At 47.7% G+C, this 27,399-nt stretch overlaps 1 long non-coding RNA gene across 1 annotated transcript in view; it reads right to left on the reverse strand.

The window, feature by feature from the left end:
• Positions 1–22,421, reverse strand: part of LOC134928895 (uncharacterized) — a 137,204-nt gene extending 114,783 nt beyond the window's left edge. The window contains exons 1-2 of the long non-coding RNA XR_010178105.1: positions 22,184–22,421; positions 20,007–20,169 (exon numbers count right to left, since the gene is read on the reverse strand). This is a non-coding gene — a long non-coding RNA (uncharacterized LOC134928895). The remainder of the gene's footprint in view (positions 1–20,006; positions 20,170–22,183) is intronic.
• Between the last annotated feature and the right edge of the window lie 4,978 nt (positions 22,422–27,399).

The raw sequence follows: 27,399 nt of genomic DNA on the forward strand, positions 1-27,399 counted from the left end.
CTTACTGTAGCAGTCTGCGGTGCTGCTGAGCTGACAGTGTCCAGCAGGTCCGTCATCAGTCATTACATAATAAATATATCTACCTGTCCGGCTGCAGTACTAGTGTGATATAATATATATTGATTTCATCTCATTATCATCCAGTCTATATTAGCAGCAGACACAGTACGGTAGTCCACGGCTGTAGCTACCTCTGTGTCGGCAGTCGCTCGTCCATCCATAATTGTATACCACCTACCCGTGTTTTTTTTTTTTTTCTTCTTTATACATACTACTATAGTAGCTTACTGTAGCAGTCTGCGGTGCTGCTGAGCTGACAGTGTCCAGCAGGTCCGTCATCAGTCATTACATAATAAATATATCTACCTGTCCGGCTGCAGTACTAGTGTGATATAATATATATTGATTTCATCTCATTATCATCCAGTCTATATTAGCAGCAGACACAGTACGGTAGTCCACGGCTGTAGCTACCTCTGTGTCGGCAGTCGCTCGTCCATCCATAATTGTATACCACCTACCCGTGGTTTTTTTTTTCTTTCTTCTTTATACATACTGCTATAGTAGCTTACTGTAGCAGTCTGCGGTGCTGCTGAGCTGACAGTGTCCAGCAGGTCCGTCATCAGTCATTACATAATAAATATATCTACCTGTCCGGCTGCAGTACTAGTGTGATATAATATATATTGATTTCATCTCATTATCATCCAGTCTATATTAGCAGCAGACACAGTACGGTAGTCCACGGCTGTAGCTACCTCTGTGTCGGCAGTCGCTCGTCCATCCATAATTGTATACCACCTACCCGTGGTTTTTTTTCTTTTCTTTCTTCTTTATACATACTACTATAGTAGCTTACTGTAGCAGTCTGCGGTGCTGCTGAGCTGACAGTGTCCAGCAGGTCCGTCATCAGTCATTACATAATAAATATATCTACCTGTCCGGCTGCAGTACTAGTGTGATATAATATATATTGATTTCATCTCATTATCATCCAGTCTATATTAGCAGCAGACACAGTACGGTAGTCCACGGCTGTAGCTACCTCTGTGTCGGCAGTCGCTCGTCCATCCATAATTGTATACCACCTACCCGTGGTTTTTTTTTCTTTCTTCTTTATACATACTACTATAGTAGCTTACTGTAGCAGTCTGCGGTGCTGCTGAGCTGACAGTGTCCAGCAGGTCCGTCATCAGTCATTACATAATAAATATATCTACCTGTCCGGCTGCAGTACTAGTGTGATATAATATATATTGATTTCATCTCATTATCATCCAGTCTATATTAGCAGCAGACACAGTACGGTAGTCCACGGCTGTAGCTACCTCTGTGTCGGCAGTCACTCGTCCATCCATAATTGTATACCACCTACCCGTGGTTTTTTTTTTTCTTTCTTCTTTATACATACTACTATAGTAGCTTACTGTAGCAGTCTGCGGTGCTGCTGAGCTGACAGTGTCCAGCAGGTCCGTCATCAGTCATTACATAATAAATATATATACCTGTCCGGCTGCAGTACTAGTGATATTATATATATTGATTTCATCTCATTATCATCCAGTCTATATTAGCAGCAGACACAGTACGGTAGTCCACGGCTGTAGCTACCTCTGTGTCGGCAGTCGCTCGTCCATCCATAATTGTATACCACCTACCCGTGTTTTTTTTTTCTTTCTTCTTTATACATACTACTATAGTAGCTTACTGTAGCAATCTGCGGTGCTGCTGAGCTGACAGTGTCCAGCAGGTCCGTCATCAGTCATTACATAATAAATATATATACCTGTCCGGCTGCAGTACTAGTGATATTATATATATATATATTAATTTCATCTCATTATCATCCAGTCTATATTAGCAGCAGACACAGTACGGTAGTCCACGGCTGTAGCTACCTCTGTGTCGGCAGTCGCTCGTCCATCCATAATTGTATACCACCTACCCGTGGTTTTTTTTTCTTTCTTCTTTATACATACTACTATAGTAGCTTACTGTAGCAATCTGCGGTGCTGCTGAGCTGACAGTGTCCAGCAGGTCCGTCATCAGTCATTACATAATAAATATATATACCTGTCCGGCTGCAGTACTAGTGATATTATATATATATATATTAATTTCATCTCATTATCATCCAGTCTATATTAGCAGCAGACACAGTACGGTAGTCCACGGCTGTAGCTACCTCTGTGTCGGCAGTCGCTGGTCCATCCATAATTGTATACCACCTACCCGTGGTTTTTTTTTTCTTTCTTCTTGATACATACTACTATAGTAGCTTACTGTAGCAGTCTGCGGTGCTGCTGAGCTGACAGTGTCCAGCAGGTCCGTCATCAGTCATTACATAATAAATATATATACCTGTCCGGCTGCAGTACTAGTGATATTATATATATATATATATTAATTTCATCTCATTATCATCCAGTCTATATTAGCAGCAGACACAGTACGGTAGTCCACGGCTGTAGCTACCTCTGTGTCGGCAGTCGCTGGTCCATCCATAATTGTATACCACCTACCCGTGGTTTTTTTTTCCTTTCTTCTTGATACATACTACTATAGTAGCTTACTGTAGCAGTCTGCAGTGCTGCTGAGCTGACAGTGTCCAGCAGGTCCGTCATCAGTCATTACATACTAAATATATATACCTGTCCGGCTGCAGTACTAGTGATATTATATATATATATATATATATATATATATATTAATTTCATCTCATTATCATCCAGTCTATATTAGCAGCAGACACAGTACGGTAGTCCACGGCTGTAGCTACCTCTGTGTCGGCAGTCGCTGGTCCATCCATAATTGTATACCACCTACCCGTGGTTTTTTTTTTCTTTCTTCTTGATACATACTACTATAGTAGCTTACTGTAGCAGTCTGCGGTGCTGCTGAGCTGACAGTGTCCAGCAGGTCCGTCATCAGTCATTACATAATAAATATATATACCTGTCCGGCTGCAGTACTAGTGATATTATATATATATATATATTAATTTCATCTCATTATCATCCAGTCTATATTAGCAGCAGACACAGTACGGTAGTCCACGGCTGTAGCTACCTCTGTGTCAGCAGTCGCTGGTCCATCCATAAGTATACTAGTATCCATCCATCTCCATTGTTTACCTGAGGTGCCTTTTAGTTGTGCCTATTAAAATATGGAGAACAAAAATGTTGAGGTTCCAAAATTAGGGAAAGATCAAGATCCACTTCCACCTCGTGCTGAAGCTGCTGCCACTAGTCATGGCCGAGACGATGAAATGCCAGCAACGTCGTCTGCCAAGGCCGATGCCCAATGTCATAGTACAGAGCATGTAAAGTCCAAAACACCAAATATCAGTAAAAAAAGGACTCCAAAATCTAAAATAAAATTGTCGGAGGAGAAGCGTAAACTTGCCAATATGCCATTTACCACACGGAGTGGCAAGGAACGGCTGAGGCCCTGGCCTATGTTCATGGCTAGTGGTTCAGCTTCACATGAGGATGGAAGCACTCAGCCTCTCGCTAGAAAAATGAAAAGACTCAAGCTGGCAAAAGCACCGCAAAGAACTGTGCGTTCTTCTAAATCCCAAATCCACAAGGAGAGTCCAATTGTGTCGGTTGCGATGCCTGACCTTCCCAACACTGGACGTGAAGAGCATGCGCCTTCCACCATTTGCACGCCCCCTGCAAGTGCTGGAAGGAGCACCCGCAGTCCAGTTCCTGATAGTCAGATTGAAGATGTCAGTGTTGAAGTACACCAGGATGAGGAGGATATGGGTGTTGCTGGCGCTGGGGAGGAAATTGACAAGGAGGATTCTGATGGTGAGGTGGTTTGTTTAAGTCAGGCACCCGGGGAGACACCTGTTGTCCGTGGGAGGAATAGGGCCGTTGACATGCCTGGTGAAAATACCAAAAAAATCAGCTCTTCGGTGTGGAAGTATTTCACCAGAAATGCGGACAACATTTGTCAAGCCGTGTGTTGCCTTTGTCAAGCTGTAATAAGTAGGGGTAAGGACGTTAACCACCTCGGAACATCCTCCCTTATACGTCACCTGCAGCGCATTCATAATAAGTCAGTGACAAGTTCAAAAACTTTGGGCGACAGCGGAAGCAGTCCACTGACCAGTAAATCCCTTCCTCTTGTAACCAAGCTCATGCAAACCACCCTACCAACTCCCTCAGTGTCAATTTCCTCCTTCCCCAGGAATGCCAATAGTCCTGCAGGCCATGTCACTGGCAATTCTGATGAGTCCTCTCCTGCCTGGGATTCCTCCGATGCATCCTTGCGTGTAACGCCTACTGCTGCTGGCGCTGCTGTTGTTGCTGCTGGGAGTCGATGGTCATCCCAGAGGGGAAGTCGTAAGCCCACTTTTACTACTTCCACCAAGCAATTGACTGTCCAACAGTCCTTTGCGAGGAAGATGAAATATCACAGCAGTCATCCTGTTGCAAAGCGGATAACTGAGGCCTTGACAACTATGTTGGTGTTAGACGTGCGTCCGGTATCCGCCGTTAGTTCACAGGGAACTAGACAATTTCTTGAGGTAGTGTGCCCCCGTTACCAAATACCATCTAGGTTCCACTTCTCTAGGCAGGCGATACCGAGAATGTACACGGACGTCAGAAAAAGACTCACCAGTGTCCTAAAAAATGCAGTTGTACCCAATGTCCACTTAACCACGGACATGTGGACAAGTGGAGCAGAGCAGGGTCAGGACTATATGACTGTGACAGCCCACTGGGTAGATGTATGGACTCCCGCCGCAAGAACAGCAGCGGCGGCACCAGTAGCAGCATCTCGCAAACGCCAACTCTTTCCTAGGCAGGCTACGCTTTGTATCACCGGTTTCCAGAATACGCACACAGCTGAAAACCTCTTACGGCAACTGAGGAAGATCATCGCGGAATGGCTTACCCCAATTGGACTCTCCTGTGGATTTGTGGCATCGGACAACGCCAGCAATATTGTGTGTGCATTAAATATGGGCAAATTCCAGCACGTCCCATGTTTTGCACATACCTTGAATTTGATGGTGCAGAATTTTTTAAAAAACGACAGGGGCGTGCAAGAGATGCTGTCGGTGGCCAGAAGAATTGCGGGACACTTTCGGCGTACAGGCACCACGTACAGAAGACTGGAGCACCACCAAAAACGCCTGAACCTGCCCTGCCATCATCTGAAGCAAGAAGTGGTAACGAGGTGGAATTCAACCCTATATATGCTTCAGAGGTTGGAGGAGCAGCAAAAGGCCATTCAAGCCTATACAATTGAGCACGATATAGGAGGTGGAATGTACCTGTCTCAAGCGCAGTGGAGAATGATTTCAACGTTGTGCAAGGTTCTGCAACCTTTTGAACTTGCCACACGTGAAGTCAGTTCAGACACTGCCAGCCTGAGTCAGGTCGTTCCCCTCATCAGGCTTTTGCAGAAGAAGCTGGAGGCATTGAAGGAGGAGCTAAAAGGGAGCGATTCCGCTAGGCATGTGGGACTTGTGGATGGAGCCCTTAATTCACTTAACAAGGATTCACGGGTGGTCAATCTGTTGAAATCAGAGCACTACATTTTGGCCACCGTGCTCGATCCTAGATTTAAAACCTACCTTGGATCTCTCTTTCCGGCAGACACAAGTCTGCTGGGGTTCAAAGACCTGCTGGTGAGAAAATTGTCAAGTCAAGCGGAACGCGACCTGTCAACATCTCCTCCTTCACATTCTCCCGCAACTGGGGGTGCGAGGAAAAGGCTCAGAATTCCGAGCCCACCCGCTGGCGGTGATGCAGGGCAGTCTGGAGCGACTGCTGATGCTGACATCTGGTCCGGACTGAAGGACCTGACAACGATTATGGACATGTCGTCTACTGTCACTGCATATGATTCTCTCCCCATTGAAAGAATGGTGGAGGATTATATGAGTGACCGCATCCAAGTAGGCACGTCAGACAGTCCGTACTTATACTGGCCGGAAAAAGAGGCAATTTGGAGGCCCTTGCACAAACTGGCTTTATTCTACCTAAGTTGCCCTCCCTCCAGTGTGTACTCCGAAAGAGTGTTTAGTGCCGCCGCTCACCTTGTCAGCAATCGGCGTACGAGGTTACTTCCAGAAAATGTGGAGAAGATGATGTTCATTAAAATGAATTATAATCAATTCCTCCGTGGAGACATTGACCAGCAGCAATTGCCTCCACAAAGTACACAGGGAGCTGAGATGGTGGATTCCAGTGGGGACGAATTGATAATCTGTGAGGAGCGGGATGTATACGGTGATATATCGGAGGATGATGATGAGGTGGACATCTTGCCTCTGTAGAGCCAGTTTGTGCAAGGAGAGATTAATTGCTTCTTTTTCGGTGGGGGTCCAAACCAACCCGTCATTTCAGTCACAGTCGTGTGGCAGACCCTGTCACTGAAATGATGGGTTGGTTAAAGTGTGCATGTCCTGTTTATACAACATAAGGGTGGGTGGGAGGGCCCAAGGACAATTCCATCTTGCATCTCTTTTTTCTTTCATTTTTATTTGCGTCATGTGCTGTTTGGGGAGTGTTTTTTGGAAGGGCCATCCTTCGTGACACTGCAGTGCCACTCCTAGATGGGCCAGCTGTTTGTGTCGGCCACTAGGGTCGCTTAGCTTACTCACACAGCTACCTCATTGCGCCTCTTTTTTTCTTTGCGTCATGTGCTGTTTGGGGAGTGTTTTTTGGAAGGGCCATCCTGCGTGACACTGCAGTGCCACTCCTAGATGGGCCAGGTGTTTGTGTCGGCCACTAGGGTCGCTTATCTTACTCACACAGCTACCTCATTGCGCCTCTTTTTTTCTTTGCGTCATGTGCTGTTTGGGGAGTGTTTTTTGGAAGGGCCATCCTGCTTGACACTGCAGTGCCACTCCTAGATGGGCCAGGTGTTTGTGTCGGCCACTAGGGTCGCTTATCTTACTCACACAGCTACCTCATTGCGCCTCTTTTTTTCTTTGCGTCATGTGCTGTTTGGGGAGTGTTTTTTGGAAGGGCCATCCTGCGTGACACTGCAGTGCCACTCCTAGATGGGCCAGGTGTTTGTGTCGGCCACTAGGGTCGCTTATCTTACTCACACAGCTACCTCATTGCGCCTCTTTTTTTCTTTGCGTCATGTGCTGTTTGGGGAGTGTTTTTTGGAAGGGCCATCCTGCGTGACACTGCAGTGCCACTCCTAGATGGGCCAGGTGTTTGTGTCGGCCACTAGGGTCGCTTATCTTACTCACACAGCTACCTCATTGCGCCTCTTTTTTTCTTTGCGTCATGTGCTGTTTGGGGAGTGTTTTTTGGAAGAGCCATCCTGCGTGACACTGCAGTGCCACTCCTAGATGGGCCAGGTGTTTGTGTCGGCCACTAGGGTCGCTTAGCTTAGTCATCCAGCGACCTCGGTGCAAATTTTAGGACTAAAAATAATATTGTGAGGTGTGAGGTATTCAGAATAGACTGAAAATGAGTGAAAATTATGGTTTTTGAGGTTAATAATACTTTGGGATCAAAATGACCCCCAAATTCTATGATTTAAGCTGTTTTTTAGTGTTTTTTGAAAAAAACACTCGAATCCAAAACACACCCGAATCCGACAAAAAAAATTCGGTGAGGTTTTGCCAAAACGCGGTTGAACCCAAAACCAAAACACAAAACCCGAAAAATTTCAAGTGCACATCTCTAATATGAACCCGGGGCACTGTAATGAGGCACAATATGAACGGGGAACACTATATATCATACTGTGAATTGGGGATACTACTGGCAGCTCTGAAATGTGACAAAGGGTGAATTTAAGCACTACTGTGATTCATAAAAGAAACTAGGGCACTACTATGGGGTTAACATTAAATAAGGTTGCTATGGTTCTATGAACTAGGGCATTATTATAGGGCATAACATTAACAACTGCTGCAGAGAAATGTATCTCTAGAAGCACTGGGACAGGGGCCCCTTCAAAATTTTGCTATAGGGCACACAAAGTTCTGGCTACGCCCCTGACTGGGGGCCCCTACACACTTATTCATGGGAACCAATAAAAAAAAAAACCTCCTTCATCCCCACGCCATCTCTCCACATGCTTCCATGGAGTGAATGGCTCTCAGCACTCTGCTCAGTGGATAGCTCCAGCCAGGGCCGGATTAACAACGGGGCGGATGGAGCTGCAGCTCCAGGCCCCCCATTGAAAATAGGCCCACAACCACAGTGAAGGGACTCATAGCTGCCGGCATTACAATGAGTCACACTGACTCATTGTATGCCGTCGCCAGCGCTGCACCCGCCGCACCTCCACCTACAGGGAACCAGTCACTCACTCATTGAATACGAAGACTCCTTGCTGGAGCGGGAGGAGGAGCCGATCGCGTCTCTCCTACTGAGCGCTTCTGCCCCCAGCCTATTAGTTGTGCTGCTGTGCTGAGTGATGTGAGGGAGGGGGGAGGAGCAGCTCTCCCATCTACTTCGAGCTCCTCCCCCCAGACAGTGCTGCTAAGTGATGAGGATGGGCCGGCCGGAAGGGGAGGAGGAGGAGCCGCTCTCTCAGCTCCTCCCCTTTCCTGCTGTGACTCAAGCACCGCATGGGCAACCAGAATGGCCGCACAATGTAGCCATGGGACTCGCAGCAGCTATTCTTGGCTGCATGGAGAGTGAAGAGTGCTACATTCTACATTCCTGGATGCCAAAGGGTGAGACCAGAGGTGCCTCTTTCAGTAAGTTTATTAGTTTATATGTGTTGTATGTACAGTATTTGTGAGTCAGTAATTGGTTTCTGAAAGTTAGTGGTGTCTGTGTCAGTAAATTTATGTGTGTGTGTGTGTGTGTGTGTGTGTGTGTGTGTGTGTGTGTGTGTGTCAGTAATGGGTGTCTGTCAGTAAGCATGTATGTGCTAATAAATCGTATGTGTGTCAGTAAGTGTAAGCTAGGTCAGTAAGGGGTGTCTGTGTTATTAACTGGTATCTGTCAGTAATGGGTATCCACAGAGCCGTTTATTGCGACGGGCGAGGGGTGCGTTCGCACTCTTTTTGGCTTCCCCTCCTCCCCGTCATTACTATTCCGCTTAGGGGGCAGGGTTTCGTGCAATGATGCGTTTGCGTCATGACATCACGACACAAAAGTGTCATTGCATGAAACTCCGCCCCCGAGCGCAGTACTGATGATGGGGAGGAGGGGGAGCCGGGACGCGACAGGAGATTGGAGACTGGAGAGGCGGGTCGGTGCGGGACAAACGAAGAGTATAGGGTTTTCTTTTCTTTCTCTCTCTCTTTGTTGAAGGGGTCTCTGCTTGCCGTAATGTGTAAAATGGGGACACCTGCCTGCCGTAATGTGTAAAATGGGGACACCCGCCTGCCGTAATGTGTAAAATGGGGACACCTGCCTGCCGTAATGTGTAAAATGGGGAGACTTGCCTGCCGTAATGTGTAAAATGGGGACTCTTGCCTGCTGTAATGTGTAAAATGGGGACACTTGCCTGCCGTAGTGTGTAAAATGGGGACTCTTGCCTGCCGTAATGTGTAAAATGGGGACGCTTGCCTGCTGTAATGTGTAAAATGGGGACACTTGCCTGCTGTAATGTGTAAAATAGGGACACTTGCCTGCCGTAATGTGTAAAATGGGGACACCTGCCTGCCATAATGTGTAAAATGGGTACACCTGCCTGCCGTAATGTGTAAAATGGGTACACCTGCCTGCCGTAATGTGTAAAATGGGGAGACTTGCCTGCCGTAATGTGTAAAATGGGGACTCTTGCCTGCTGTAATGTGTAAAATGGGGACACTTGCCTGCTGTAATGTGTAAAATGGGGACACCTGCCCGCTGTAATGTGTAAAATGGGGACACTTGCCTGCTGTAATGTGTAAAATGGGGACGCTGTCTGCCTTAATGTGTAAAAAAGAGGACGCTGTCTGCGTAATGTGTAAAAATGGGATGCTGTATGCCGTAATGTGTAAAAAGGGGGACGCTGTCCGCCGTAATGTGTAAAAAGGGGGACGCTGTCTGCCGTAATGTGTAAAAAGGGGATGCTGTCTGCCGTAATGTGTAACAAGGGGGACGCTGTTTACCGTAATGTGTAAAAAAGGGGACGCTGTTTGCCGTAATGTGTAAAAAAGGGGACGCTGTCTGTCGTAATGTGTAAAAAGGGGACGCTGTCTGCTGTAATGTGTAAAAAGGGGATGCTGTCTGCCATAATGTGTAAAAAGGGGATGCTGTCTGTCGTAATGTGTAAAAAGAGGACGCTGTCTGCCATAATGTGTAAAAAGGGGGACGCTGTCTGCCGTAATGTGTAAAAAGGGGACGCTGTCTGCCGTAATGTGTAAAAAGGGGACGCTGTCTGCCGTAATGTGTAAAAGGTGGACGCTGTCTGCCGTAATGTGTAAAAAGGGAAATCTGTCCACCGTAAGGTGTAAAAGGGGCTCTACCTGGTGTAGTGGTGTTACCGTGCTGCGTAATTTGAATAATGGAGACTACTGTGCACCGTTATATGAATTGGTATTATTTTGTGGCCACACCCCTTCCCCATGAAGCCACGCCCCTATTTTTTCTGCACGCGCCTACTGCGCACACTGCCCCTGTTTTACATAGAGGGGTGGGGCTCCGATGCCGTTTCTTGCACACAGCACTAAAATGACTAATTACGGCACTGTTGCCAGGTATCCATTTCTCTGGCCCTGAGCAGGTCCCCCTCACCAGATCCTCTCCAGGGGTGAGGGGGTAGTCTTGGATGGGGTGGCCCCAAAGCATTTTGTCGCACATGGGTCCACCGCTCGCTAGTTCCGCCACTGTAGCCACACCCATGGTACAGACTACACTCCCTATTTAGACCACCCCCACTGCAGTGCTTGTCATGCCTCCTACCGAGGCACACAATAGGCCCTTCATAAATTTCAGCTCCAGGCCCATGTGGACCTTAATCTGGCACTGGCTCCAGCCATGCACCAGTAAGCATGCAGACAACCATTCACTGCCTTGCTGCAGGCTGGGAGTCAGGTAGAAAATGCTGCCTGGCTGATCTAATTGTGTGACCACCGCCCACCTCTGTTCAAAAGCCCCTGCAATTGTTGGGCTCTGTGCAGCTGCCCAGTGTTCCTATATGTTAAGATGGCCCTGCTGCTTCTCCCATGCTAATTCGGGAACAGAAGATGTTTGATGTGTTATTAAAGGCCTATGTAAATATGTATTTAGTGTTTATAGATCAGGTATTTGTTACTTTACGAAGTTGGATTCTCACGTAAACCTACATTTAAAACTAGCCTTTGTTGGACATCTGGGAATGATAAGAATGACGATGGTAACAATTCACAATAAGGCTTAGAAAAAGAATAAGGGCTGGTGGACCAAAGACTGAACACAACTCCATGCTATTGGTTGTCTTAGTTTGCCATTTAACGTATTTGGCCTCCTAACCCTGTTTGGAGGTTTTATTATGGCCCTTAACTCATAGTAAGTTACTCTATATTGTATCCACTTAAGTAATCAATAAAAGATGATCAAGTTTACTGTGATATGAGAAGGAAAAACCTTCCTTTAGAAAAAGTGTACTCGCTTCCTTTAAACTGATTAATTCTTCCTTCCTGTCGTTGAATTCTGGTATCTCATATATAAACCAACTATGATATTAATCATATTATATTTTTTAGTAACACCACAGATCATAGTGCCACACATGGGGTAAACCTAAAGTAAAATAAGCAGCTAGAATGTAATACACAACAGTGAACCATTGCATAAGTGAATACAAGCAAAGCAGTCAAATCCCACACAGGGAGTAATGAATAGAGGGAGAAGGGTAGGGCAGGGCAGCTGGCTGTAGCTAGTAGAAACAGTCAATGGGTGAGTCATAGCGGGTAGGTACTAGACCTCTTAATGATCCTGTGCCCAGGCCCATTGAAAGGGGACGATGACAAAGGGGACAGTTGTACTGGACTCCGAGATTCTGAGATGCCCTGGAAGCTCAGGAATCTCTGGAGGCCAGTTCCTGTGTCACCTTTGCCTGTAGAGTGCTGTAGTCAGCAGGGCACAGGCAGACAGATAGAGAGCCTGATCTGCCTTCAGCGGGTGGCACAATAAAGTTTGTTTTTAGACAGCGCAGCGCACGTGACATCCTGCCTCTCGTTTTCACTTGGCCATGCCCCAACTTAGCTCTGCTCCTCAATGAGTATAATCAGTCAGATAACAAGAGACACAGCTGACTCTGGAGTGGCTTCCGATTGGAAGTTCTTCCTGCTCATCTCACACAGGGCTGGCAGCCTCAGGGGAAGAAACTCCTTCCCATGTGGGAATGCCAGTCCTCCAGAATGTGATTAGCAATAAGAGCTTCCAACAGGAAGCCCACACTGTGCTAAATCGCTGCCCATAATGTACTTCTAGGGAGTACAGACTGTGCAGCCCTAGAAGCTGTCTTATTGCAGCTTCTCTGATTCTGTTCAAGATATGCTGACAAGGGTAATAAACAATGTAAGTCAAATTTCTATAACAGACTAGCTCTTCTACCTGTTCTTTGCATGGGGGTTTCTGATTTTCACAGTTGTGAATTTAAATGAGTGTTAAAAATGTAGTAAGTCTATAGAGATGTCAATTAGAGACGTCTTAATGTAAGTAAATATTAATCCATGGTTCTTGGCGTCACCCAAGGAGCACCTGTAGCAGATACGGTAAAAAGGGACAGGACCATTTTTGTAGTTTATTAAATTCTACCGACTGGAGGTGCAATCCAAATTTTGATCTGATTGTTCATTTGGGCATTATCGTTCATGCAACGCAAGCCACGCATCGGTAATGACGTCATTATGTCAACCTCTGTTCATCCCCTTAGGGGAGGTTTATTAAAATTCGAATTTCGTAGTTTTCCAATTTCCCACCTGAGGAATACCTGTGTTACATTTAATCTTCCTAACATATTGGTAAGTAAGAGAATTAGTGATGAGTGAGTGAGTGAGTGAGTGAGTGAGTGAGTGAGGGCTTTCGCATTTTTGTAGTTTATTAAATTCTACACACTGAAGGTGCAATCCAAATTTTATTACGATTGTCTGTTTGGGCGTCATCATCCACGCAACGCAAGCCACGCATCGGTAATGATGTCATTATGTCAACCCCCTTTTCATCTCTTTAGGCAAGGTTTATTAAACTTCTGACTACATAGTTTTTCTATTTCCCATCTGCAGAATACCTATGTTAAATTTCATCTTCCTAACATATCGGGAAGTAAGAGATGATGAGTGAGTGAGTGGGTATGTGGTTAACATACCGCCGCATGGGATCCCAGCGATCACCGGGATCTCGCACAGCAGTACAATACCAGCACCAGAATGCCGGTATCACAAACTTTTCTCCCTCTATGGGTGGCCACGCCGCGAGCCTGCAAGGGGCTTACTAGCGCTCACCACTCTGCCGGCATCTTCCTAACATATCGGGAAGTAAGAGAATTAGTGATGAGTCAGTGAGTGAGTGAGGGCTTTCGCATTTTTGTAGTTTATTAAATTCTACACACTGGAGGTGCAATCCAAATTTTATTATGATTGTCCGTTTGGGCGTCATCATTCATGCAATGCCAGCCATGCATCAGTAATGACATCATTATGTCAACCCCCTTTTCATCCCCTTAGGGGAGGTTTATTAAAATTCTAATTATGTAGTTTTCCTATTTCCCACCTGCAGAACACCTTTGTTGAATTTCATCTCCTTATCATATCGGGAAGTTAGAGAATTAGTGATGAGTGAGTGAGTGAGTGAGTGAGTGAGTGAGTGAGTGAGTGAGGGCTTTCGCATTTATATATGTAGATTGTTTTTTTCCCCTAAAAAATAGTGTCTGAGGGGTAAATTTACTAAAGGTAAGCTTTAGACCTATTTTAAACTGATCTAAAACCTACTGACGACGACTTCAAAAATGACTGATAAATTCACTGATCTATCATCAGTCGGGTTTCAACTTAGTACTTTAGCGTCTCCAAGCACCGGTATGCCAGGGTTGCATGGCTGGGACATGTAGTCTTTCTTTTTTTGACACATTCAACCCTGCACCCACCAGCACAGGGGTTCGGGGGATAGCCCCGGGCTGCACCTAACCCTGGGGTGTCCACAGGAGGATCACACTGATCTGTGCAGTGCTTCTCCCAAACATGGCAGGCAGGTCTATTGTTTGGGCGAGTTTGCCATGGGGTTTTAGTTAGTTTTTAATAGAGATGTGCACCGGACACTTTTCGGATTTTGTGTTTTGGTTTTGGATCTGGATCTCCTTTTGTGTTTTGGATCTGGATTGGTTTTGCCAAAACCACCCTTTCAGGTTTTGGTTTTGGATCTGGATTTTTTTTTAAAAATCATCAAAACAGCTAAAATAACAGATTTTCGTGGTATATTTGTTCCTACAGTATTATTAACCTCAATAACATTCATTTCCACTCATTTCCAGTAAATTTTGACCACCTCACACCTCACAATATTGTTCACCAACATAGGGGGTCATTCCGAGTTGATCACTCGCTAGCAACTTTTTGCAGCGCCAGTGAAGGGAGGGTATGAAGTGGCTGCAGCTTGTTGGCAGACGTCACTGCAGGCGAGGCACTACCCCGTGGAACACACAGGTACTCTACAAAGTTAATCTACCTCCTGGCCATGGGTGGCACCGCCAGGTGACTCTCCTCAATGGCTGGCCTCCCTGGCGAGTTCCATCCTGGCCAATGGGTAGATACGCCCCTGGTTGGATACAGTGTAGGTTACAGTGCAGGTTGGATACAGTGCGTGTCATATACAGTGAGGGTTGGATACAGTGCAAGGTCAGATACAGTGCGCATCGGGTACAGTGCGAGATACAGGGCAGGTCAGATACAGTACAGATCGCATACACTATGAGTTGTATATATTGTGGGTCAGATACAGCGTGGGCAGGATAAAGTGCAAGTTACAGTGCGGATCAAATACAGTTTGGGTTGGATACAGTGTGGGTTGGATACAGTATGGGTTGGATACAGTGTGAATTGGATACAGTGCAGGTCAAATACAATGTGAGTCGGATGCATTGTAGGTCGGATACAGCGCAGGTTTTAGTGCAGGTAAAATACAATGTGGGTCAGATACAGTGTGTGTCAGCTACAGCACGGGTTACAATGCAGGTCGGATACAGTGCAGGTTAGATACACAAATAGTGCACTTACTGTGACAGAGGGTCCTTAGTGCAGGGGTGCCAGCGGTTCCCTCAGTGCTGTGGTGCCGGCAGTGTCAGCAGTGCAAGGGTGCCAGTGGTGTCCTCAGTGCGGTGGTGCCGGCAGTGTCTGCAGTCAGGGGTGTCAATGGTGTCCTCAGTGTGGTGGTGCAGACAGTGTTAGCAGTGCAAGGATGCCAGCGGTGTCCTCAGTACGGTGGTGCTGGCAGTGTCAGCAGTGCAGGGTGCCAGCGGTGTCCTCAGTGCGGTGGTGCTGGCAGTGTCAGTGCGGGCAACAGTGTGGGCAGTGCGGACGATGGCGCTATTAGCGCTGTAGGGGCATCCATCTTGGCCATTGTAGCCTATGGGGAGATGCTGATTGGCTGAGAGCCATGACAGACGGCTCTCTCAGCCAATCAGTGGTCTTTCATAGGTTACTATGGAGACCGGCGTCCGAGGCAAAACATCAGGGTCCGACAGTGGGATCCTGAGGTTTTCCTCGATTGGGGATCCGGGGCAGGCATGGAGATCTGAGCTGTTGCTCGGATTGCCCCTGGATCGCCCCGGATCCCCTAGGTTCAGGGTGTTCTGTTCTCTGAGAACCGAACCCACTCATCACTAGTGTGTACTCATTTTACATACCATTAGTAATTACCTATTTTCTGAATTTCACACTGTTAAAACATCAATGTTTGCCTTTAGTAAATACCCAATTTGCAAAATCGACTGCAAATCGTCTAAAAATTCCCTTAAGAAAAACAGAATGTTAGTAAATATAACCTTAAGTGTCATTACTGAGGCGAAGCAGGAAGAACATAGGGTGTGATTCAGACCTGATCACTGGGATGCAAACTTTGCTGTCCTGCGTTCGGATAGTCGCCGCCTCCAGGGGGAGTGTAAATTCGCCGTGCAAGTGTGCGATCCTATGTGTACGCAGAGCTGCAAAAATCCACTGTGTGCAGTCTCTGTGCAGCCCAGGACTTGCTCCTACAGTGCGATGAGAGTCCGATCGGAGCTGGATCTGTTGTCAGACACACTCCCTGAAAACATTTGGACACGCCTGCGTTTTTCTGGACACTCCCAGTAAACGGTCAATTGCCACCCACAAACGGCTTCCTCCTTTGTCAATCACCTTGCGAATGCCTGTGCAATCAGATTTTTCTCACCATCCCTTCGCTGACGGGTGATGCCCTTTGGTGCATACGCATGTGCAGTTACTACCTGATCACTTGCTGTGCGAAAACGCACAGCAGTGATCAGGTCTGAATCACCGCCATGGACAAGATGTATAAACATCTTGTCTGCTGAAGCAGGGGAGTAGAAACTCCACCCTCCGGCGATCCTCGCCTAAGCACACAGCGCATAAGTTTAGTGCTGATGTGCTGTGTCTCCTTACCTGACCGGCTCCAGTGCGCATGTGCATGATCTCGCTACTCACACACAAGATCTCACATGCAGAGGGGTAACTAAGGCAGGGCGAATGGGGCACGTGCCCTGGGCGCCTTGGCAGGCCCAGCAGAGGGGCATCAAGCCACCCGCCCCCTTCCCACTGCAATGAGAGGGGAGGAGAGCGCGGCATCTCTCCTGCCCCTCAATGTCCTCACTGCCGCTGCCGCGCTGCCAGCAGCGCTGCATGTCTGTCCCTGTGTCTGGTCTCCGGCGGCGTTAGCCAATCAGAGCTTGCGGACCGGCTCCTGATTGGCTGCCGGTCCGCGAGCTCTGATTGGCTAACGAACCGGCGCCACATTTAAGACAGCCGCCGCCGGAGACCTGGAGCGTTGAGGGGCAGGAGTGGCGCTGCGCTCTCCTCCCCTCACATAGCAGAGGGCAGCGCAGCGGTGACTAACGTTCCTGAATCCTGACTGAAGTAAGCGGGGGAGCGGGGGGGGGGGGGTCTTGTAACTGGCACTGTGGGGCATGTATCTGGCACTGTGGGGCATTGTAACTGGCACTGTGGGGCATGTATCTGGCAGTGTGGGGCATGTATCTGGCAGTGTGGGGCATTGTATCTGGCACTGTGGGGCATGTATCTGGCACTGTGGGGCATTGTATCTGGCACTGTGGGGCAATATGTATCTGACACTGTGGGGCAATATGTATCTGACACTGTGTATCTGGCACTGTGGGGCACTGTGTATCTGGCACTGTGGGGCACTGTGTATCTGGCACTGTGGGGCAATTGTGTATCTGGAACTGTGGGGCAATTGTGTATCTGGCACTGTGGGGCACTGTGTATCTGGTACTGTGGGGCAATTGTGTATCTGGCACTGTGTAAAAAGGGGACTCTGCATGCGTACTGTGTAAAAATTGAATGAAGGTGTGCTGAGAGACGACACAAGGGGTAGGTGATAGTGTGCTGAGAGGCGACACAGGGGGTAGGTGATAGTCCCATTTTCAATGGCCACACCCCTTCTGGAGGATGACCACGCCCATTTTTCTGCGCGTGCCTTAGGTGCGCGCACATACTACTTTTTGTGTGTGTCTTTTTTGGGGGGGGGGCACTCTTCATCTTGCCCTGGGCTCCGAAAACCCTAGTTACGCCTCTGCTCACATGCAGCCCGGAGCCGGCACCTGCCACAGCCGGAGACAGCGTTGTTCCTGGCTGTGGAGATAAGGCATCGACACCTGCAGCTGTCAAGTCGATAGCTGCAGGTGTCAGAACTGTCAGTGAACCCTAACGAAAAGACTGTTGTGGTCTTGAAACATTGGTAATTCTAGAATCCTTTAAAAATAGACTCAAGTCTTACCTATTTACTCAAGCATTTCACTGTTATCTACTGTTAAGCTTATTTTGTATTTTGTACTGTAAAGGCGAATGAAAATTCCTATTGATAGAAAAGTGCTATATAAATAACATTATTATTATTAGTATTAATAATAATAATAATAATAATAATAATGGATATCAATGTAATATATATATATTTTTTGTATAATCTGTTTTTATTGAAAATAGTACAGAAACATTCCAGTATAAAGTTAGAAAAAGTATAATTAAACAAATGGATATAACATTACACAATAGTATACATTGAGCCAGATTAAGTTGTTCAGTCTCACATAATACTGTATTAATAAAAGATCAGGAGAGAGAAGAAACAGAAAAAAAGAGAGAAGAAAGAGAGAATAAAGTAATGATCAAGAGCCCCCTCCATACCTTAGTCCCTTCTGACCCGGCTTTCTGGTTATTAAATCACTCTCCTATGACTTTGTCACATTATAAGACATCGCTACTGCGACACCTTAGCAATGCTGCACATGCTGTGAATCCTACCTTGTGGAAATCCACTAGTTCCCCTACTCGGAAAACTTGGTTTCCCAGAATGGATTATTATATGAACATGGAGGATATTCTTTTGAGCTCCAACGATAAATTTACCAAGTTTACAGCCATCTAGTTACCTTGGGTAGAATACAAATCCTCCGAGACCTATAAAGATTATATTTCTTCAGTAAAATGATAAGGTAATATATTCATAACACTACAGTTGCTAATTAATTGTATCGGATGTGACTTATGTTACATTGCTATAGTGATCCCTGAACTACCCTATCTATGCACATAAACACATTGAGCCTGGGTTGCATGTAATTTTGAATATTTGCTTCATTGATTTTTTTTCCAACTACGCATGCTTCTAAGTCACTAAAAAGTTGCGCTTTGTATGCGTTCAACAGTGTGCGCGAACAGAGGTGCATTAGCTCCTATATAGTTCCTATCCTAGGTGGTGGCTATTCAGACACACAGAAATATACTTACCTATGGGCAGGGCCGGTGCAAGGTTTCTCAGCACCCTAGGCAAATTGTCAGCTGCCCCCCCCCCCCCCCCCCCCACATATATGTGTGTGTAGTTTTATATATATATATATATATATATATATATATATAATATACACACACACATGGTCGTAGTGGAAATTTTGAGGTGGGGGTATGCAAAAGTCAAGGATGTAATTATGCACGCGCCTTTGGCGCGCACGCTCCAGAAAAGGGGGCGTGGCCACCCAAAAGGAGCGTGTCCCGTGTAGTAGAACCCCTTATGCTATCTAGTACTGGTGCCCCTTTCACATTGTAGCACACGGTACGAGCCGAAATTCACATTGAAGCATACTGAATGAGCCAAAATTCACATTGTAGCACAATGAATGAGCCGAAATTCACCTTGTAGCACACTGAATGAGCCGAAATTCACCTTGTAGCACAATGAATGAGCCGAAATTCACCTTGTAGGTCACTGAATGAGCCGAAATTCACCTTGTAGCACACTGAATGAGCCGAAATTCACCTTGTAGCACACTGAATGAGCTGAAATTCACATTGTAGCACACTGAATGAGCCGACATTCACATTGTAGCACACTGAATGAGCCGACATTCACATTGTAGCACACTGAATGAGCCGAAATTCACATTGTAGCACACTGACTGAGCTGAAATTGTGAAAGCAGGGACAGCCAGAGTGATGACAGGGAGAGAGAGACAGTGACGACAGGGAGAGAGAGAGTGACGACAGGGAGAGAGAGAGTGACGGCAGGGAGAGAGAGAGTGACGACAGGGAGAGAGAGTGACGAGAGGGAGAGAGAGAGAGTGATGACAGGGAGAGAGAGACAGTGACGACAGGAAGAGTGATGACAGGGAGAGAGAATGACGACAGGGACGACAGGGAGTGACGACAGGGACGACACGGAGAGTGACGACGCGGAAAGTGACGACAGGGAGAGTGACGACAGTGACGACAGGGAGAGACAGTGACGACAGGGAGAGTGACGTGTGTGTGTTTGTAGGCAAAATACACAGACTATACATACACTCCACACACAAACATACATAACACAAACACACCACACACGTACTGTACATTTAAACAAACATATACATTGTACTGCACATATATGTACCTGGGTTGCAGAGGAGAGACACTGCCAGCCACGGAACAGCCACTGGAATGATGAGGACACACCACAGCATTGCACAGCAGCTCCCAGTATCTGCAGGTCACTATGCAGACTTTGCCGGCAATAGATCCCTCATCCCCGCAGCGGTAGCTGCGATCGCGGCTTTCTAAAATAAGGAGTGCAGTCCATCAGTACCCAGATCCCCCCCCCCTCCCTGCGTGTGCTACGGGGGTATGGTGCATGGGAGGGGGGGGCAGTGAGAGAGTCGCGGCATGATGGGGGGGGGGGGATATGGTTACTCTGATGAGTAACACATTGGAGCCTGCAATCGTAGCAGGGGGGGCAGCAGGTAACCTGCGGGAGTATGTCACTGGGGGGCTGGCTAGAAGTCGCATGTGGGCCCCGGAACCGAACCTGCACTCGCGGCAACGGGGGGAGGGGGACAGCCAAACTGCAAGAGCCTGCAATCATAACCCCTGAGCCTGTGGAGGGGAGGGGGCATAACCTCTGAGCCTGTGGAGGGGAGGGGGGGGGGGGTAATATGTGGGGGGCAGGGGCCTGCACCCCCCAAGTCCGCAATTCGCCACGGGGGGGGGGGGGGGGGTTTGGGGAGACAAGACACATGCCAGAGCCGGCAATTGGTGGGAGGGGGAGGGATGGGTGCGGGCATCATGCTCGAGATCGGAGGGGCAGGGGGTGCACAGATCAATTTCAGAATGTTGTCATGGAGCGGGGGCCAGGTCAGGAATATGCAAGGTAAGGTGCTGGGCCAGTGCTGGGGGGTTCGGCGCCCACCTGCAAAAGATAAATTTGTGCCCTCCCATACGTAATAAAGGGATAGGTGCACGCTGCAAAAAGGGGTGTGGTCTCACCAGAAAGGGGCATGGACACACAATAGTACCCCAATTCAAATTACGCCACACAGTAACACAATCTTAGTCACATTACACCATACATAGTGGCCATGATTCATATTGTACCACATAGTTGTGTACCTTATTCAGGTTACACTGTGGGTAGGGGGACTAGGCTCAAACGGGAGGGGGGGGGGGGGGATTAGAGTTAGGCACTTGGGGGGAAGTTAGCGTTAGGCTGTGGGAAGGGAGGGGTAGGGGGCAGGGGATAGCATACTTACCTTCCCCTGTCGGGATTTAAACATCGGGATGCCGATATCGCTGTCCATAAGCATGTTGTTGAGCTGCAGTAACAGAGTATAACACCGCACATACAGGGCGCTACAGCAGGGGGGTGGGGTACACCGTGCCCAATACTAAGCTATACAGATATGCCCTCAACTACACTATCCCTTGCCCCTTCCCATTGTTCAGCTCTCACTGCATCCATCTGCCCCAGCCTCACCCAGCGGTCACTTGGGACAGGATGCGCAGTTCCGGTCACTGCATTTTGCAGTGCATTATTATACACATGTCCTGCAGTAGGTGATCAGTATGACTCAAGAACCTGTGCGCAGGTGTGCAACTCACTTGTTAGTCACCTCTAAGTTAGGGTTAGGGAATAGGCTGAGGGGAGGGAGGGTTAGGGAATAGGCTGAGGGGAGAGAGGGTTAGGGAATAGACTTAGGGTGGGGGGGGGGGGTTTAGGGTTGGGGAATAGGCTTCGGGGAGGGTTAGGGAATAGGCTGAGGGGAGGGAGGGTTAGGGAATAGACTGAGGGGGGGGGGGTTAGGGTTGGGGAATAGGCTGAGGAGAGGGAGGGTTAGGGAATAGACTGAGGGGAGGGAGGGTTAGGGTTAGGCAATGCATAGTTCTAAATCGGAGTGGGGTAAGGGACCTCTGACATCACCGGGGGAGGAGCCACGGCTGAACTGGGTACCCAAAATGTACACTCGCCATGCTTCGGGCTCGGTGGCTCGCTCCCCTTCGCTCGCCACTTGATTACTAAAGGTAATAGTTGGTGGCGTGGATAGCAGAGGAACTATCCCGCTGGCCTAGCTCCTCCTCTGTGTCATGGCTCCTTCCCCCTGGCATAAAAGGTCCCTTAGACCACTTGAATCTAGCAATAGGCTGATGGGAGGGAGGGTTAGAGCATCCACCAACTTACAGTCACATGTAAAGTACACACAACATGTGTGAGTGTGAATAGCAGGACATGATAACTGGAAGCAGCAGCAGTGGGCAGTGTGATGTTCCTAGGCAGCAGCAGGTAAAGCAGCCACTTACTTGCAGAGTTTTCTCTCTCTCCCCAGCAGCTGCCCCTCTGTTCAATGCTACTTTGCTGTGGGCTGGCTGGCTCTGCTGCCTCTGCTCTCACCCTGCAGAACTCTCAGCCCACATGCACACCACCAGTCTTCTTCCCAGCAGTGCTTTGCAGGGGGCGGGGACTCCGGGGAGAAGCTCTCTGTGATTGGCCTGCAGGTCTCTCTTCTCCCTCTGCCCAGCTACTGCTGCTGTGTTAACTTAGCTCTATCATCCTGTGCTAGAGCTATCTGGGAGCAGATCCAACAGGGGGGCCCTATAAAACGGAGGGCCCGGGGTACATGACCCTTGTTCCACCCTCTTAATCCGGCTCTGGGTGGTAGCCAGCAATACGCTCCTTGTTGAGGGTCCCTGCAGATAGGCCAGCCCGGGGCGGTGCAGCAGGAGAGGGGGGCAGAGTCAGGGAGCTGATAATAACAGCAGCACAGCGCTGCCAAGTGGATAATACTTGTACTTACAGTACATGGTGTGGGCGCAGCAGCTATAGGATGTCCGTGAGAGGAGGAGGCAGGTGCAGAGCAGATGAGATTTTCTCCGTGGAGGCAGCGCACTTCAAGCTGCTGGCGCCGCTGGTGATGGTGCAGGGAAGGAGGGGTAGGAAAGAAGAGGGAGGGAGCCGGAGGGAAGTGAACAAGAGCCGCTCTTCGCGCTGCCGCCAGCAACAACAGGCTGCAGTGCAGATCAGGGAGAGCGCCTCTTCGGTCTTGCGCCTCCCTGCTTTGCGGGATCTGCTGAGCGGTTTGCGCCGGCTCTGACAAGGTGCTATCACTGGGGAGGGGGGGGGGGGGGGGGGGGCGGCAGCAATTGAGCTGCGACAACATCCCTGCTCCTCATCTCTTACGGAAGAGCAGGAGAGAATAAAGAAAGCATTTTCTAATCATCTTATAGTGCCGCCCTCCAGTGGCCGGCGCTCATAGGCAGCTGCCTAAAGCTGCCTAATGGTAGCGCCGGCCCTGCCTATGGGTGTGTTATTTGGTGTACTGTGTGCGACCGGCAGTAGCTAAGGAACTGCAACTCCCCTTAAGTCTACAGGTAGGAGCCGCCGCTGGAGGGGAGTGAGCAAGGACTTTTTATGTCAAGGCAAGAGGTATGAATCGATTTTGAGGGTAATTGTGAGCATTGATGAAAGAAATATGAAAAAAGGTTACATGGGATAATCAATTAGACCCGACATTTTTTGGGGAGTGAGTCTCTTCTTACCACGTTTAATCCCCTATTTTTTTTATTACCATACAGACACACATAATATATGGAACCACCATCTGTCCAATATGATTTGTTAAACAGGCTTGTGTTTGTGAAAATGCTACCTGTGCAAGTATAGGTTGCAGAAATGTCGTGGTCCTTGGAGCCATGGTTAGTAATTCAATATTATTTATTGGTATGTCTCTGCAGTATTGCTGGGTGTGCTGTATGATTATTTATGTTATATGTGATGGAGATTCAGGCCATAGAGATGACTTTTGGAAAGGAGTACACAGCGTTGCAAAAATGGAAATCTAGGTATGTTGACAACCCCTGGTTCAGATGCAAAGGGTTCTCTCCCAGGAGGAAGCAGGATGGGGAGAAGAAGAAACTCCTTTGTGGGACACTGTTATAGAAAATAGTTACAACATTTAATAACTGCATATAAAACAGGATTTTTACACAAAACCGCAGGACAAATTAACAGTGGTGAAATGGTCTCTGATCATATATCACCTTTAAAAAATATATTAACTATAATAATATCAGTAGAAATTTATATCATTTAGGTCCTTACACAAACCGATAATGTTCAGTCAAAATATACAGTATGTGACATAGGGCCTGATTGCAATATGCATAGTATTGCAAAGCTGCAGGGAAGCGGCTGAGCAATTCCGTACATCTAAAATGCTAATGTAGCAGGAGGCGGCTGTAGGAAATAGATAACGCCTGCCAGCACATGTGATCCAAATACTGTGCCTGAAGACGCATCATTGGATCACCATTGTGACCATCGCAACCATAGCTACCATCAGTTGCGATGGTCGCAGCCCTCGGACATTCTTCTCGGCTATCTGCTTAAGCTAAAGCTTACTCGGGCTGCCCATTGACACTGGTCACGCCGACAAAATGGGGGCGACATGCCCCTATTTTGTAGCATGATCCCAGTTTCCACACTGCGAACACTGCAGTATGTCAGCCATGCTGCAGCTAAGGATAGGGTGTCACGCACGGCTTGGAATGAGGATCCGGCGACTGAGGTTTGCCTAGGAAAGCAAACACTTGCGAGTAAAGAAGATGAGGAGGCTGGATGTAATTCCTTCTCATGGGTTAGGAGCAACTGCAGAAGAGGTACTTCAGACAGGAAGATCACTGAGGATCAGAGGCGTCACCGGGTGTGGTGACACCCGGTGCACGCCCCTGATCTCCTGCCGCGATCGCTGCAAAAAAGGGGAGTGGCCTTGTACTTAGGGGGCGTGGCTTCGCGGGGATCCCGGAATCGTCACTCTGGGGGCGTGCCCAGCATCTCCGGAGATGCTGGGCTTCCCCCAGAGCCAGTCTCCGTCCGCTGTCGGCTCCTCTTCTGTGACAGGAGCCGGGTGCTGTAGGAGACTTTCTCACTGCAGCACCTGGTTCCTGTCAGTGCGGAGGAGCTGACTTTTGGTGTCACCCTCCTCCAGGCGTCACACCCGGGTGCGGGCCGCACCCCCCGCACCCGCCTTGTGACGCCACTGCTGAGGATAACAAACTGTGAGCTGTGAACTGTGGCTTGAAAGACGAGGTAGAAGAACACTGAAGATAATGAGCTGTGGGTGGTGAACTGTGGCTTGAAAGACAAAGCTGAGGAACACTGAAATTAATGAACTGAAGACTGTGAACTGTGGCTTGAAAGACGAGGTTGAAGAATACTGAAGATAATGAACTGCAGGTTCTGAACTGTGACTTGAAAGACGAGGCTGAAGAGCACAGTAACTGTCTAAGATCAAAGATCCTCGAGGAATCAAGATTCCTGGGAGCGCCCCCCTCCCCCCCCCAGATGGTAGCAGGTTAGGGACGGTGGGACTACTGCAACTAGAAATAAAGAGGAATAGTAATGCTGGAGAGTAACCAAGGTACCGAAGTAACCTGGGAGCACAGAGCTGGAGTACCTACATCTAAGTAGTAACTTGAAGCACTGGCACCCATATCCTGAGCCAGCTCCTTTTTAAGAGGAGAGATCACCCTGGATTGGCTGGACACAATGAGCCTGTGCAATTGTCTCAGAGCTTTGGTCTCCAACATGGCTGCCATCAGTGCTACAGCACCAGGACTCCCCCTGGCCTCTACGGAAGCTGATCCCTGTGCTGGCAAGCCAACAGCAGCAGCCTCCAGCCACCAAAAATGGACCCACCGCAGCAGCCCATCACCGCCGCAGACGAACCGGCCACAGCAGCCCAGGACCGCCGCTGCCCACCAGCCAACTGAGCGGCAGTACCCGTGGTGCCGATCCCCCGGTAAGACTCCAGGACGTGAAATAGGGCAGCAAACAGTCAGGAACCGTTCAGCACATGCGCAGTTCCCCCACCATCGGATTTGTACATAAACCATCGGTTTTGCAAACAAATCTGAATCAAGCCCATACGTTACAGTGGTAATTTGTAACTACCTTATGATCAAGGGAGGAGGAAAGTCTGAAAATTACTGGATCAGATAGAAGTATCAAGTCACACTACTAACCCTTAGGAATAACCAATATTACATGCAATCTATAAGAACAATAAGGTTAAGCTGACAATTTTAGGACACATCTACATTACTTAGTAATGATATTCACATTAGGCAGGTCCGCTTATGTCTCAAAATAATTCTTCAATAGAGGAATCATGTCATACCCATCAAAGATATTATATTAGCCATACCAAAATGAGTTCAAAATGAACACTTTGTTGACAACAGACACTGTGATTTATAAAAGAAGCTTCTTCTTCATGAAATCCAGCCACCTTTCATCCTAACTATCTGTTCTATACTCACTGTCTATCCCATTTGTGTCACCCCTCTCTTTCTGCCTCTCCCCCTTAAAATGTAAGCTATCACGAGCATGGATCCCCTCCCCTGATGTGCTGTACCATCCCTTACTTACACTATCATCTACTCCAGTGGTTCTCAACCTCGGTCCTCAAGTACCCCCAACAGTTCATGTTTTCCAGGTCACCTAGCTGGTGCACAGGTGTATTCATTACTCACTGACACATTTTAAAAGACCCACAGGTGGAGCAAATTATTTCACTTGCAATCCTGTGAGGAGACCTGGAAAACATGAACTGTTGGGGGTACTTGAGGACCGTGGGTTGAGAACCACTGATCTACTCCATACTGCCTACAATGGCACCTGATAGGAGATGTGTGCTAACCCCCATTTTTGGTTTTGATTAACTTCATGTTTTGGTTTTGCCAAAACCAGCCTCACATGTTTTGCTTTTGGTTTTGGATGTTTTTTTTTTTTTTTTTTCTATGGTATTAGTAACCTCAAAAACATTAATTTCCAGTCATTTCCAGTCAATTTTGACCACCTCACAGCTCACAATATTGTCTTCATCTAGTTTAGACCAAAGGCTGCAGCGAGCTGGCTGGTTTCTAAGTGACAGAGCAGTGGCACAAACACACAGCAGTTTATAAAGGAAATTAAACCCTGCGACGCTAATACCTGCACAGAGAAGAAAACTTTGGAAAGCCTGATTCCTGATGCAGCCAATGTAGCTGGAGGTGTGTCTAACCTCCCAAACTGAGGTAATCGTTAAAAAAAAATGCTACACCTGGCGCTTCAGGAAGGCACAATCCACATGACAATAAAATATAAAATATATGTTTTATTAAAAATCAAATTTAAAAATACAAATAGTACTCGCGTGAGCTAATTAGTCACAATTGGTGTACACAATAGCATAGAGCATTTCTTGTAACATTAATTGCAATGTATATCTAATGTTACTGTAGAATCACACAGTCTCAATAAATTATAAGTGTCCAAAACAGGACAATGATAGATTATATAGTCCTTCTAATAATTCTTAATAGACTCACATGTACGGATCATTAGGATACTCAGCTCCTTACTTATGGTAAATCCACAGTGATGTCCTGTGTGTAAATAGAGACGCCGTACCTGTAACACTGTACGGTGAGGGTCTAGTAACTTGAGACTTAGCAAGGTCCCAGCAGGGATGGCCCCA

The sequence above is a fragment of the Pseudophryne corroboree genome, chromosome 5, assembly GCF_028390025.1.
Source record: "Pseudophryne corroboree isolate aPseCor3 chromosome 5, aPseCor3.hap2, whole genome shotgun sequence".
NCBI classification, from domain to species: Eukaryota; Metazoa; Chordata; class Amphibia; order Anura; family Myobatrachidae; genus Pseudophryne; species Pseudophryne corroboree.